We start from the raw sequence: 14,311 nt of genomic DNA, 5'->3' as shown, positions 1-14,311 counted from the left end.
TAGACAAGCTTTCAAATGCAAGACATTCTTCATAAGATCCCTGGTAAAAAGGACATATTGCACTTGAAAAGTTGCCTAACTCCATCCTAACTATGCAGTTGATCCAATAATTTTCTAGGAACTTTGAATTGTTAAGTGAATTTGCTTTTACCATTTTCTAGTCCTTTCACATTGGCAGGCATGAGCATCATAAAGATTGAGCTTCTTTACCGTGAATATTTGTTAAAAGTAAGTTGCAATATTCCACGTTCATGTATTTTCAAATGATATATTTGAAAAGGGTATAAATAAAATTTGGCATAATTATTGCAATCTTGAACAGAAAAAGAACCAGGTGATTAAAATGTTCATACTGTCCATAATGGTAGTGAGAAATGTAATGCTCACAGAAAATTGGGAATATTATAGAAATGTTTATATTCACCAAACATAACATAAATTAAAAGAAATGGTTTTCTATTTTGGATATTTTGCGAACAGGAAGGAAGCTAATTTCTTTGGATAAATTTGTTACAAATTCTTTTAATTGCTTTAACTCATTTTTTCAAAGGAAAACTGTTGCATTAGGAAGTCAAATAAGATCTCAGAAGAAAAGAATCATGACTACATAAACAGCAAAGCTGTCAAACCCTTTAGAAAATATGCTGTTCGGATCACTGTTTCAATATGAGAGAGAAAATGATTTTGGATTATGATGCATATCTTTGTCTTTCTCTGCTAAATAACCAAATGGTTATAATCTTGGTAGGATAAAGCCTGAAGTTTTCTATAAAACAATCTCTCTGTTGCAGTAAGCTTACTCAATGCCACGTCTAAATTTCTCATGTAGATTGTAGATGAGGTTGTTTTGCATTTCTACAAAATTAGCCTTTTTGCCTTTAATGTTATATCAAAATACATCTGGTAACCTTCCTTTCTCTACAAGCTTCAGAAATTCTTATCCCCACACTCATTTTTGTCTTTTTGGAAAAAAAAAATTTAAAATTATGCATAACAAAAAGGTTAAAAATTGCAACTCTGTGCCTCTTGTAAGCTGACTGTACCTGTACCTTCTTTCTTGATTTCAAGTAACTGTGTTAGTTAAGGAACAGACCAAGGCGTTTCAAAGATGGTGTCACCAGCGATCTGTCTGTCACGCAAGAATGAGGTGATCAGATAAATTCATACAGTAGAAAAGGGCTAAGCAACCAGACACAAATTTAACAGGCATATGGCAGAGAGCTCCCAAGCTTGGATGCATAGGTCAGAAAGAGGCTGACTCCCTCTGAGCATCTTGCCTTCACTGTACAAATAATACAAATAAAACTTCAAGACTCTTTCAACTGGATGATAGAAATCAAAAACCGTCATCTCCCTTTTCATTCCAGCCATGTCTTGAAACCCCCAAAAGTAAAGTTTTTTTTCTCCCAGGAGTAACAAATTGATATGCTGTTGCCTGTGGGGGGAAAAAATGGAGCTTGTTCAGAATCAGTGCTTAGGCGTTTGCTTAGGGGTGTCATTGTGCCTCACATCCCTGCTGTGAAAATCCGCTTGCATTTGAATGTGCATCTTGACCCATAAATGTCATCCTGGTCCAATGAGCATCATGACTTCAACATTTCCTGCTGTAAAATGGACAATGGATAACACTTTTTTTTTTTTGGAAGGAGAGACCTGTGACTGTGTGTGTGTGTGTGTGTGTGTGTGTGTGTGTGTGTGTGTGTGTGTGTACATATGTGTGTGTGTGTGCAGTCAGGAGAAACTGCAACTCTTGGGATTTAAAAGCATGTCACCAGCCACTGAACAGGAGATCACAGGAACAAAGTTGCTGGACAGTTTTTGAAAAACACAAGGATTATCATTTCTGTTTCCACACTACTTCTCCTTTTCATAGGGTTGAATCTATCCTCATTGCTCTCTATCAATAGCTCAGTGATGTGCTTCATAGTGGAGGTATGTCCAGCTGCGTGGCACATCAAGCTGCCCTTGAACAATGAGCAATAGTAATAGTCCCATTCCTGTGCACTGGACTGCCCATTACCTAATTCCATTCAATTTCAGGTATCAAACATGGAATCTAAAGCATCTTAATATTCAATGCAAAAGCTGAACTTTATCCCTGGGAAAATAGGGAAAACTGAAAATTAAGATGACCCCAATTTTGCCAACCCTTATGCAGGCATCTAACTTTAAATTCACTTGGAGTTCCCATGTTTAACATTAAGATTTCTGTGGCAATGTTCTGCTGGATAAAGGGTTAATATGGCTCTTGGCACAGACTGTGTATTTTCAAATATTGCCCAGATGGGAGAACAAGTCTCACCAGGGTCTGATAAAAAGTACAGGTTTGTTATCTTTAGATGACTGCATATCAAATGTTCTCTGTTTAGCAAAAGCACCTTTTACTCAACTTCCTGCCTTGTAAATGCACTTTGCAATCTAAAAGTCAAGTTGTATTCTTTATGGGCCATGCATCATCACCAGTAATAAGTCCACTTCAATCACATCATTGACTTCAGTGGCTTTGGATTAGACCCAAAGTTCACGATTCTTTTAAAGTAGGAGCTAGAAAATTACCTGGCTCAGTCTTGCATCATTTAGCTACACTAGATGGAGATACAATTTATAGAATAAGTAAATGGACATGATTCTGAATACACATGTGAACCAGATCAGTTGAGTGAAAAGATGCCATTTTTACACAGGGACAAAAGTGACAACAGTTCACTTTTTCAAAAACTGCCTGTTTATATCTTTCTTGTGCTAGCCCGTGATTATACACAAAGTGCGAGTTTGGTACTTGGTGATCAGTCAGTATAACTGAACTCTTACCTAATGCCTTCCTTGCCAAATCTCAGCTCTTTTACATGTTTAATCAATGGAATGTCAATTTATAATATGCCACTAATCACTAGGAACAATTGAGCAGTTCAGAATTGAAAGTTACTTTTTCTAAACATGTCAATTCACACCACTTGAAGATTGCCCTGTAAGTTCATTAAGAATCTGCCCCCACAAATGGGGCAACAGCCTGAGTGTTAAAGTCCCTTTTTTTCCTACCAAAAAATGTTAATAACTTTAAGACCAATCTTTCATAGTAATTAGTAGCATTAACAAAAGAGTATTTTCAATATGAATATTAGAAGAAAATTACTTTTTGTGGTATAGCTACCAGTTGTGATATAGTCAAATGAGTGCATTGGGACAGCAAGAGTCAGATCCTGCTGTAACATGCAAGAATTGGGTAGTGCCCTGATGAAACTGTTGCCTTTTGTCATAATCTACAATCCTAAAATTAATCTTATCATGGTATGTGTTCCTTCGTTTTCAATGGAACTCCCAAGTGCAGTGTCAGATTATTTGATGGATCGCATTAAAACAGTTTGATATATCTGCTCCCTATATAAAGAAGGTAAAAAAAAAAAATCAGATTTTGATACTGTTAGTTAAATGCATATAAAACAATTTCAGAATGCCTGAAATAGGAACTGAAGGGGGGAAAAGGTGCCATTTAGCATTAGCCTCAAAAGGAAACTAGAAGCAAAGATGTATTATAGCACTCAAACTAGTGCAATTTGCTTTATGACAAAGCACTACTATTATGATAATACTTTCCATCACCAACATTACAATGTCTACCCAGAGAAAGATATTCATTCACAATGAGAAAGCTGAAAATATCTACCTGAAGTTGTATGCAAGGATTTAAACTAATAATTGTCTTTCTAAGAACATTTAAAAAACATGTATATATGTGCTTGGAAACAAATTATGTTGAATAAAATTGTGATACTCATCCAGAAAGCTTTTCTCATTCAAATCATAGAGATTAATCATACGAGATCAGAAAATCTCAAAGAGAAGGGAAATAATTCAGCAGTAAATCATAAAATAGAGCTAACATGAATCACAGGAGAAGGTACTAGCTCCTATGATTTAGGTGACACATAAAAAATAGCCCTTCGTGGATTGACGCTTATAGAAATAAATGATAAAATTATTCAGCATGGCATGTTCTCTTCTTACCATTTGTCATTTTGCATCTGATTACTTCTAAGAATTTAATTAAAGGGGCAACAGAAATGTGTAGAGCTTTTTGTGACTGTAACAATTGAATAGCTTTTTATGCCTTTCTAAAGAAAATATACAACTTTTATTTTTGCTAACTGTAGTATACTTTCAAGAGCATGTTTGGCATGTTTTTCATCCAGTTAATACTTATAGGATAGGTAGTTTGTAGAAGTAAGAATCTACAGTAAAATCATCCATAAACTAGATGTTAATTTAAACCTACAATGGAAGACAACAGTTGCACTTAAATCAAGATAGCTGACAATTTGTCATAGATTTATTTCCAAATAAGAGTAAAATATCTATAAAGTTAGACATAAAAAGGTAAATATAATTATACAATTTTAAGTAACCTTCAGTGTTTCTACAGTAGTGGCTTATCAATCCTTAATGAAGTGAATCAGTTTAGTAAGAGTAAATTCTAAATTTGTATTGATTCCTCACAAATGGTTCCATATTCTATACATTTTTCTTCTCCTTTTTTAAAATGATTTTTGTACATTATTTTTCTAGATTTAAATAGTATAGTAATTGGCCTTTACTAAATAAAATCCTACAAGATCTTTACCTTTAAATTTTCTCAAGGAAAAAATAGAAACCTTGAAATCTTTTATAATGATACCACAATGCACAGAACAATATACTTTTAAAAATACACCTGCATGCGCATTTTTATGTGCAATTAAGAACACTTAGCACTGCAAGCCCAATTCATTCTCTTTAAAGTTTTACTTCAAAACAACTTCATTGTTTTAAGTGACTAAATTAAAGCTTTTTAGTGTTTCCCACAATCTCCCAGAGCAGAAATTAAATCAGTTTTAATTTATTTTATTTGCTAACACTGTGGATATAATTATTGCTGCAGAGTCTTTTTAATTGTTTTCAACTAGGTGCTTGTCTTTAAGTTGCAATGGACTTCTAATTCCATGTTGTTGATATTCCCTTGTTAATTCTGACAAAGCATCATAAATCCAGGTATTTAGGTTTATTGAATTTTGAAATGAGGTGATTAGTTGTAGCATGGATGAATGAACTGATGCAAAGCAAAATGAATTTTATGATTTACTATGGTTTACAAGTTCCCTTGAAACCATTATATACAAATTGTAAAATGTATTAAGAGGAAAGATATCACAGTTATAATCAACAATGTAAAATTTTCTCAAATAAAATACTCAAATAGTGTGCAAAAAAGAATAAATGTTGAATAAGTGTTTAGTATACGCAGTTAATTTTTATTATAGATTATGGCTTTATGCTTCATCATTCTAGTATGTAAAAAGCATCATCATAATACCTGCTCAGTAACAGTCACTAACATTGATTGTTTGAAAATTGTTTTCATTATTATTCCTGCATTTAAGTACTGCTATTTTTCTAGAGGACATTAAAATACTCATGATCAGTTCTTACTTGAACTTATCACTTGGATTAAAATGCTCATAATCAGTTCTTACTTGAAATTTATCATTAGTCAAAGCTACAGTTACAAAAGGCAAAAATGAAAATGAATCTATGGTTTTGAGCAAAAATGGGTTTTTATGGCGTTTTACTGTGAGCTAATATGGTGGAAAATGCAGAAAAGCTTATAAATATACAGTTATAAGTGTATGAATAAATACATGGTTGCAATGCCCATATATCTGCAGTGAGTTTAACACTGGGGATTAATGTTTTAAAAGTGCCTAGATAACTTAGTTGAATGTTATATATCTTTGGAATTTGGGTTCCTATGTCCTTTTTTGTAAAAAATAGATCTTAAAAGATTTAAGAATTTTACTCAGATTGTATTTTTAACCACAATGCAAGGGGTGAAATATAAAGTACCTTGTGCCAGGAAGAGCTCCAAGAAAAATAATGCCTTAAAGCAGAGGGAACAAGATATAAGCGTAGAGCGATGTCATCTGGCCTGCAGGGCTCCCCCAGGGTCTGGAAATGTGCAGCAGGGCAGGTGCCATCAGAAATAATTGCTGTTGCTCCAGGAGCAAGGTCCCCCACTAGCTAATGTCCAGACCTCTATGGAGCACTGTGAGTGAGATGATGTGGCTCTATGAACCAGATTGGGCCCTCAGACCAACCTTATGTAGTAGATTGGACCCATGGGCTGAACCTGTGTGCTGAATTAGACCCACAAACGAACCTCATGTGCCAGATCTGACCCACTGACTGATCCTGAGCCACTCATCTGCCCCTCACTACTGCCCGAGAGGTACCCTCTGAGGTATAAATTAATTCTTGGTACTGTAGAGGTAATTAAGAAGGGCTTGCCTGAACTGACAACAAATTACGAGAACTCCATGCACCACCTCAGCTGTGCTTCCTTACATATTGCTGGGCACATGTAACCAAGGCTATGCCTGTTCAGTTGCTGAATTAAACCCTTTGCAGGCCATCCAGATCTGATGACATTAGTTCTGTATGCACAAGGGTATGCAGGCCCCATACTTCTTCCCTACTGTAGACCAAGAGGGAAAAGATCAAGAAGTTGAGCAGGCACAGCCGTGGAGTGCACCTGTGGACTGACCCCATGCTATCCATCCCCATGCACTGACCCTGTACTAGTGACCTAGAAGCTAGCATGTTACTGATAGTCTGTGGCAGAGTGTTCAACCCCAGGCCCATGGGCCAGGTTCAAGCCATAATGCCATGTCACCCAGCCTGCAGAGCTTCCCATGAATCTCTGGGTTGCCTGGGCCCCATGCACTGGATCAGGTGCCTGATCCCAGTATACAAAGTTGGGCCGAGGCAGTGCTAGGCCCCAGGGTCCAAATCTTGTGGGAGACAGTGGAAGGGGGCAACATCAGGCCCCCAGTGTCCAAACTACCAAGGCCCAATCCTGGCACTTGAGGCAGGGAAGGGATAGTCCAGCCCTGGGGCCTGATCCTGGCATGCAGGCTCTGATCCACTCATCTAGCCTACAGGGCCAAAAGCTTGAGTGCCACTGGTCTATGGAACAGTATACTTCTCAGAATCCAATGTGATTTTAGTAACACCAAAGGTGGACTTCTATCTCAGCTATAGCTATAGCCTAGCTCTTCTACTGGAGCTAGCACAGTGGGGAAGGGCATTGTTAGGCAACGGTATGCTGTCTTATACAGAGGATGCACCTTGGGAACTCCACTAGTTGCATCTGGATCTGTAATGATAGCATACACAACTATATCTGAGGAGACAATCGTACTCTTATTCTTGTCAGTTAAAAAAAAAAAAAAAGAAGCAAAAATATTCCAAGGTACAAAACCTACTTCTTGGTTCCCCTGACATTTTATGTGGTTTCAAAGTCACATTTACTAAATTAAACAAAAGTCTTTGTGTGGAAGGAGCCACATATTCAAAAAAAGGGAAAACATGTATGTGGGAGTATCAGGGAAACCAAACACCTAATATATAAAATAACAAAATCTGTGCACAATATAAAAATGCTGAAAAACAATAAGAAAGGTGTTTTCTTTACTTTTTCACTTGTAGTAATTTTACCTAAAACTTTAGCTAAGACATAAATGATTTTTAGGCAGATGTGTGACTTTTCATTTGGTAGCATCTCTTTAGCTGTTTCAACAGCAATATTGACTTTGCAGACTTGCCATGCAGACTAGCTTTGATTAATATTCTGTATCATTGTTCTGAGATACTTGTGATAGGGCAGCACATATTTGATGACTGATGTAATGTGCTGTTGGAACCTGAACTTTGGCATATTTCCTGACTTGCTGTGATTGTTAGTATGCAAATTTTGAGAAGATGTGCATGTTGGTTTCTTAAACTTGTAAAGAAATACTGCTTATGTTGCAATCTAATATCAAAGATAATTCTAGGTACAAATTGTAAGACAGGACCTAATGATTATCTTAGCTGCAAAGCAAGAATGTGTCGTGTGTAATATTCACTCTGGTCTATACATTTTCCATCACAGTCGCATGTAGAAAACATTAAAAGCGCTGACAGAACTGAGCTGTGGAACAAGGAAGAGGAAATTACTTAGTTCTTTGAACACCACAGCCTATCACTTTAGTTTATGAAACAGCTCTTTCTGAAATCTGTAGTGCTGGAACTTAATATGGCTTTAGTATTAGGCTCAGGGTAAGGTGGAGCAGTGCCATGTGATGGTGTAATTCTAGCAAATATGTGAGTGGGAATTAATAGTGTTAATTAATTAATAGTGCTACAAGTCTTGGATCTTGGTAATTCATGGGGACAGAGCAAACAAGGAATAGTCTAGAGTTGCATTGCCTTTGAGGAGGAGTAGTCATGAGGGGCTGGCGTAATTAAGGCAGGAGGGTTTTTTAATTATTTTACTGAGTTCTGGACCTCCCCATCCCTGTCCAAGTGAAGGGCACATTTCAGGGAAACTGTGGAGGGTTTTCTTGGGCTCTGTGTCCACAATCTCCAGTATTACAATAAGAATGTAGGTTTTGGCTATCTGGTTTGGGTCAACTTTATTTAAATGATAATACTGTGTATGAAAAGTCTGTGTGAGATACCCTAGGTTTAGTTATTATTCATTTTAGTTATTTTTTAGATGTATATCTCACCCTATCAGAAAAGCTCAGAGCAGCTACAGATGTACCTATAAATATACAGAAACACAATGTGTGCTATCTACTTCAAATTTGTCGTTCTTTTTTTGCCCATGCTTTTTCATTATGGTGTTCTCTAGAAAAAGAGGCTATGTTTAATAAAGTCTCATGGCAGGGAATAATCTTAGCAAGGCTCAAGAAGGGAATAGTAATGCCCCCCAAAAGGTTAAAAATTGACCCTTTTTAGGGTAAGCAGAGAGGATTATTGGTTCCAATGTGCAGCAAAAGGAAAAGTCCAACAGCAGTGAACGCAAAGCAAACAAACCTAAAATGGGTTATTTTACCTTCCTGAGTTTGTATTTTACTGGTGGAAGTTCTATGAAGAAGACCTCAGGATTCTGTATCTTTAAGCCATGATTCAAAACCTGCTCAGAATCTTCCCTATCCTCCCAATTTTGTTTGTTCATTTGTCCACTCTAATGGACAAATGCAGGGGGGAGTCGGTGAAACCTTAAGAGAAGATTTATTTAATCTGACTAGTATTTATTCTGCCCACACACTTCCCATGTTTTACTGTTCACACATACAGCTTTGCTACAGGCAACCTGATACTATTTCTGCCACAATAAAGTTACTTTAAAAACTTCAGTGCCTGTAATAACATCAGCAGCCACCATCATAGCAAGATGCAAGATGTTGAGCCATGCTGCCAGTCTAGAATGAAAATTAGGTGGATAGGTTACAGTTGCAGAGCAATAATTCAGAACTGAATTGGGAACAAAGTTCCTTCCAAACAGGACAATTGGGTTTGCCCAAATTCAGGAGCTGGCTGAACTGTTAATTACCTGTGGGTGGGGAAGTCGCACTGTAGCAGCATGTCAAGGTTTGTGTTCTACAGACCTCAACAGAAAACATGTCATCTTTTGTTTTATTCGTCAACCTTTGTTTCAGAGGTGAAAACTGTATCATTATATTTAATTGGCTACCTGCAGTTCATTAGTGGCAGCATCATTAAGTAATACTGGAGCATTTGTAGTAGCTAATCTTTCAAGCACTTAGCATTCACGTTGACCTTGTTAAAGGTAACAAAGGTCAAGCTTCAGTTCAACCGAGTCACCCGTTCACCAAGGAGACTGGCATAGCAAAGTAATCTGTGTGTGTCACTTTTCATTAATCATGCTACTTTCCTCTTCATGAAATTCCAGCAGATAATTGTTACTAAATGCGATTTGCAACACCCTGTGCTGTGGTTGAAGGACCAGAAATAGGCAAACAGATAAAAACATTGTTTAGCTTGCAGGCAGCAAGTGTTTGCTATTCAAAGGTACATCATGCATAAACATTGATTTAGCCATGAGCTGACACTTATAACGCTTTGCTGTTTCCCGAAAGCCCTGTGGTCAGGCTAAGTAATAGCCAAGGGCAAGTGCTTTTACCTGAATGGCAAGGGTGCATTCTATATAAATTGTCTGATCCTGAAATAAGTCAGTTTTCATAATGTTAAGCTGTTGCAACATTGCCATAGGTCAGAACAAAGTGCACTAAATGAAACACTTGCATTTATGGTGGAAAAACTTGTTCTCATGTAGTTTATGCTGATTTGGGATAAATATTTCATTAAGAACTTGATTTGCAAGGCATTTCCACATATTTCTGGAATCAATTCATTTGTTCAAACGAAATTTCTAGAACTAACTTAGTGTGATTTCTGCTTACAGTTTTCAAATTACGCTGTAATATTAACTCAGTTTGGAATATAGTCCATTGTAACTCTACAGTAATAAGTTTTTACCTATTAAAAAGATTATCCAGAGTTGTTACTTTACTACAACACTGGCCAGATTGTACTTTCAAGTACAGATCTGGAACCATAAATAAATTTCTTGGAAATTGAGTAGATAAGGGTGACATCAGAATTTGATTCTGATTATCAATTCACTGGCATACTAACTGAATGGAATTTCATTGCTATCCTTATATAAAATCTAGCTCCGAGTCACCTCTTTCCTCAGAAAAAAAAAATCACCTGAATAGGGCAACAAAATGAACTAGAGTTTTAGTGTGGATGTTTTAGCTCCACTATCAATATTGCAGAAAACTTTGTAGTGAACACTGAGTTTTTATGCAGATTTTTTCAAATAGTGTTAGCTCATAGGCTTCTGGAGAGTTACTTCTGATTTACACAGGGAAGTGAAAACCGAGTGAAGGTGCAATGACTCCAGAAATTTATTGAAGCTGCTGAAAGTTTTCTACCCTGACAGCCCATACCCTAAAGCACAAGCATATAACATGTGTGTTTATAGCAGGGCCACCTTTCCACAACTTACTGTGCATTTGAAATGAGACAGAAAGACCTGTGGATATGTCTGGACTACTATTATTTGATTATATTCACTGGAAAATAAATAGTGATGTATGGTCCCAGAAAGCAGCCATCATATAGCAAATTATTTTTAAGAGTTTTTTTTAAAGTGAGCAATTATATAAACTGGATGCATGGTCATGCAATTAAAACATTGACTTGAAAACCTGGAGATCAGAGCTATATTTCTGACTCTCACAGAGCAAAATGCAACCTCCATCCTGATTTAAGCCTTAGGAATATATTGCAATATGAATAATGATAATACCATGAACCAGGTGCTACAGTTTCCTCTCCTAAAAACAGAAACCAAAATGTTTCATTAATCCACAGAGGTTTTGTGTGTGCGAAGTCATTTAAAATGGTAAGGTGTTTACATTCTTCAGTGAGTGCCATAGAAAAATGTTAATCTTGGCAACCATCAATCCTCTGGATCATGGTGTACACACAAAAGGTTTTTGTGACCATCACACCAAGACCTTCAGCTTATAAAATTAATAAATGGTCAGTATGTGAAATTTAATCTTTTTTACTGCAAGGAGGAAAAAATATGCCAACTAATACTTTTACCAGGTACATATTGTACTTAACCTTGAGTTATTAAATCTGCACGATTAATATGAGCAATGGCATTAAACAAAACCAAATCCTACATTTTGTTACATGAGAAAAGAGCTGCACTTTTTATTAAGCTTCCTATTAATACATCCCCTGCATGCAAAAAATTCCAGAAGTATAGAGAAAATACTGTATTTAATACAGTTTACTCAAATATTTTGCCATTGAGTAATTGAGATGACTTTGCACATTTTCTAGAGTTACTGCTGCTTTTTGGAAGCTCTCTTCCTTTCCTACCATCAAACCATGGTAAAATGTAAGCCTTTTTATCAAAGTCTGGTAAAGCAGTAATCTGACAGACTTGAGAACTCAAAATATCACATTGTAAGTCTGAGAGTGCTGAAGCATTCTTGAGAGTTGTCCAGTCTTTACACCAGTACAGTGTCAGATTCCCAACTTTAATACCATCTACTATTGAAGTCTAATTTGCTAACTTTTCTGTCTACCATTTAATGCAAAAGTAAGCATGTCCTAAAATAGTTGTTAGTGGGTGGGTCTACATGTGTAATTAATGCAAAGCAATAAACTTCAGCACATATTACACCAGAGTTTATTGTTCCCTGGGGCAGTGTCTTCATGTGTACCCAGGACTGCAGCATGTTGAGCTAGTTTGGAGCAGCCCCCAGCTGGCAGAGGACCTGGGGGGTTAGCCTGCCAGCCCAGGGCTGCTCCATCCTACCTCACCATGCTGCAAAGGGGCTGGCTGGGGCATGAGGGTGCTCCACTGCAGGGCTAGCTGGCAGGCAGCCCCTGCACTGAAGCACCCTCATGCTCCAGCCACCCCTGTCAGAGTCTTTGTGTGCAAAGCAGACTAAATGCTTTTGCACCAATTTAATGCTATCAGTGTTTGCACACCTCAGCAGTGTATTGCGCATTAATTCCAGCTGCTGTAGGAAACTCAGTGGCAAAATGTGCTTTAAATGACTTGGGGTGAAGCAAACTAAAACTCCTTCAAGCCATGGAGCAAAGCACCGGGTTTCATGGCTCTACAGGAAGCCCTGTAGACAGCCTGGCAGCAGCCCAGGAAAGCAGACTCCACCCAAGAAAAGCAATGAGCCTGATCTGCCCCCCCCCCTCCCCCGAGCCTGCCTGCCTGAGCTGCATGGGGGCCCAGTGCTTCCCTCCATGATTGCAGTGCCCCCTGGGACTGCCCAAGCTGAATGCCTGTGGGTGGGTGCCACCTGGGGGGGGAGGCCAACGCTGCCATGGAGAGAAGCACCAGCCCCCCACCCCTCCCGCAGCCCAGGGACCACTCCACCTGTCAGCAGCTTGACCTCCCCTCCCCGCTGGAGAGGCAGGTAAGGTGTGTGCATGACATGGAGGTTTAATCACCCCTAAATTGAAGTGGTGTGTTTTAAAATCCATTGCTTCAGTTTAGGGCCCCCGATTCATCTACACACACTTTAAGAATGCTGCTGTAAAATAGGTGTGCTAACCTATGGTGGTATGGTGGAGTTAATTAATTTCCTGTAGCCTAATAGGCCTGCACGTTTAGATAGTGAGACTTTACTGTGGAGCTAATTAGGCAGCTCTGCAGTAAACATCTCTTCTAGATGTGCCGGGTGCCTGTGTGTTAGCTTCTTCCATTATTAAAGTGCATGATCATTGCATGATTTGCCTTTGTTTCTGTTTTGGGGATAGGTGTTTATATCTGGAAGTACAGAGCTTCATTAAATTGTTCATAAATTATCACACAGTTACAAGCGTTACTCACATTCTTTCAGGAAGCCATAGATAACCTTAGAGCTGAATGCCAGACTTTGTAAGGAAAACAATCAAAGAGCATCCAGAAAATGGTTACTTTATTTGTGTGAAGGAAGAAAAAGATTTTTTATAAAATTCTTAAGCTTGCAACTATATGACAGATCTCAGAAACCATTTTTCAAAACAGGCGGGAGATAAGGAAGTTAATTGGCAATGTGACAATACATGACTAACTCACTTTGCCCTTGATTCATTGGTCATTACTTCATAATATTTTAATGTCCTTAATTTTAAAAGGTTGATTTAGAGATCCTTTCATGTTTGTTGACCTTGTGGGGGAGTAGAGTTCTGAGGGCAAATTCAAGACCTCTTAAATTATACGTATCCCAGTCCTGAAAACTTTGCAGTCCTTGCATATGAGCAGTTTATCCTTACATATGCTGTCCTGTTTGCTTTGCTGGATCTATTTGCATGAATATTTTCTTTTGAACTAAGTAACCTCCTCCAGCAAAGCAATTAAGCATGTACTTGTACTTTAAGCATACAAATCCTGTACTTCATGAAGGAGTGGACTGAAACCCTGTGAAGCAAGGCCTGGCAACAAATGGCCAGCCCACAGAGCCACAAGAACTGACCACAACAAATTCCAGCTGTGCCCTTGCTATTGCTGCTTCTTCCTCTACCCTCTAGCCTCTCCTCAGCTGTGATATGGACAGCAAGAAGCTGTGCTGGGGCTGGGCAGCTAGAGGCTGAATCCATACTGCTGCCATTCCTCCCTCCTTTCCCTTCATCCCCTCTCATCTCCCAGGTGTAGCACAGAAGCATCCTCAATATGGACACAACTTCCAGCTGCCTAGCCCTGGCATGTCCCCACCCGTTGGAAGCAATTCTTATAAGCTGAGGAGTGAGAGTCTAGAAGAAGTGGAGGCAACACAGGCACAACTCCCAGCTACCTGGCCCTAGCACAGGTGCAGGCAGAGCCCCCAGGTGCTAACATACCAGAGAGGCCATCCAGCCTGAATAGGATTGGAGCTGAGTTGTGCCAGTCTGTGGCTTGCAA

At 38.3% G+C, this 14,311-nt stretch overlaps 1 long non-coding RNA gene across 1 annotated transcript in view; it reads left to right on the top strand.

The window, feature by feature from the left end:
• The window catches only part of LOC109280802 (uncharacterized), a 618,149-nt gene that overhangs the window by 334,693 nt on the left and 269,145 nt on the right, over positions 1–14,311 (top strand). The window lies entirely within an intron of this gene.

This window comes from Alligator mississippiensis, chromosome 2 (genome assembly GCF_030867095.1).
Source record: "Alligator mississippiensis isolate rAllMis1 chromosome 2, rAllMis1, whole genome shotgun sequence".
NCBI classification, from domain to species: Eukaryota; Metazoa; Chordata; order Crocodylia; family Alligatoridae; genus Alligator; species Alligator mississippiensis.
Note: the sequence above shows the minus strand (reverse complement) of the source record. Positions and strands in the feature narration are given on the sequence as shown.